General features: G+C 41.8%; 1 protein-coding gene across 1 annotated transcript in view; it reads right to left on the bottom strand.

Annotated features, from left to right (window-relative positions):
* The window catches only part of Impact (impact RWD domain protein), a 23031-nt gene that overhangs the window by 11906 nt on the left and 9985 nt on the right, over positions 1-1140 (bottom strand). The gene's annotated exons all lie outside the window — the stretch shown is intronic.

Raw genomic sequence — 1140 nt, 5'->3', positions numbered from 1 at the left:
AAAAAAAAAAAAAAAAAGAACTCTGACTGCTCTTCTAGGGGTCCTGAGTTCAATTCCCAGCAACCACAGATTGCACATTACAGAGGCGCACAACCATCTGTAATTGAATCCAATGAACTGGTTGGTGTCTCTGAAGAGAGTGGCAGTGTACTTACATACATAAAATAAATAAATCTTTAAAAAAGAAAAGGGAGAAAAGTGCCCAAACTCTGTCACAGCAGTGCCTTGCTGCTTGCCTTTAACCCTCAAACCCACCCATCACATTGGTTATAACTCCTAGCATTGGTTATAACTGTGTTCCTTTTAGCACAGAAGTTAATGGGAAAGGTTTTTAAAGACGGAATTTCTTTTATCCACTCTTCTTTGCTCTGGACAGTGCAAGATCCAAATGTATTAAATATATACTGAGTCCCCTCACATTTCAAAACTGTCCTTATGATGTCCCCACTGTAGAGATGAGAAAACAAATGTACAGAGAGTAGTAGCTTGTCTAACAGCTTTGCTGGCCATTAAGAAGGCTCAAGCCGCAATAAAATCTAAGAACTGAAGTTCAAAGTTCAAAGCACCTCCATTTTGCTCCTCTAACAGCGAAATAGATTTGTATGGACTCCCAATGCATATACTGCTAAAGGTTTGTCTGTCCTAGGTGAATCTTCAACCTAGGAGGCTTAGGAAAAAAGCAAGACTCAATGACCTGAATGCATGGGAGCCCATCCTTTCTAGCCTCCAGTATACATGACTGCCTGAGGTCCTGGGGCTATGGTGGAGTAAAGCACGGCCCCTTTCACAGTTTTAGTAATCATCTTCTGAACAAAATCAGAGCTTTATAGAGTTCTATGTCCTACTCTCTTCATGCCACCATCACATTAGTGACACTAACTCTTCCTGAACAACCACTGTATCAAGAAGTACCAAAATGCTAACTAGCCAGTCAGCACTTACTCGCTCCCTTTGAAATCCAAAGATTATCCCTTTTTTTAAATTAGGTATTTATTTCATTTACATTTCCAGTGCTATCCCAAAGGTCCCCCACACCCTCCCCGACCCACTCCTCTACCTACCCACTCCCACTTCTTGACCCTGGCATTCCCCTGTACTGAGGCATATAAAGTTTGCACGACCAATGGGCCTCTCTTTCCA

The sequence above is a fragment of the Mus caroli genome, chromosome 18 (genome assembly GCF_900094665.2).
Source record: "Mus caroli chromosome 18, CAROLI_EIJ_v1.1, whole genome shotgun sequence".
NCBI classification, from domain to species: Eukaryota; Metazoa; Chordata; class Mammalia; order Rodentia; family Muridae; genus Mus; species Mus caroli.
The sequence above is the reverse complement of the archived record's forward strand: the minus strand, read 5'-3'. Positions and strand labels throughout refer to the sequence as shown.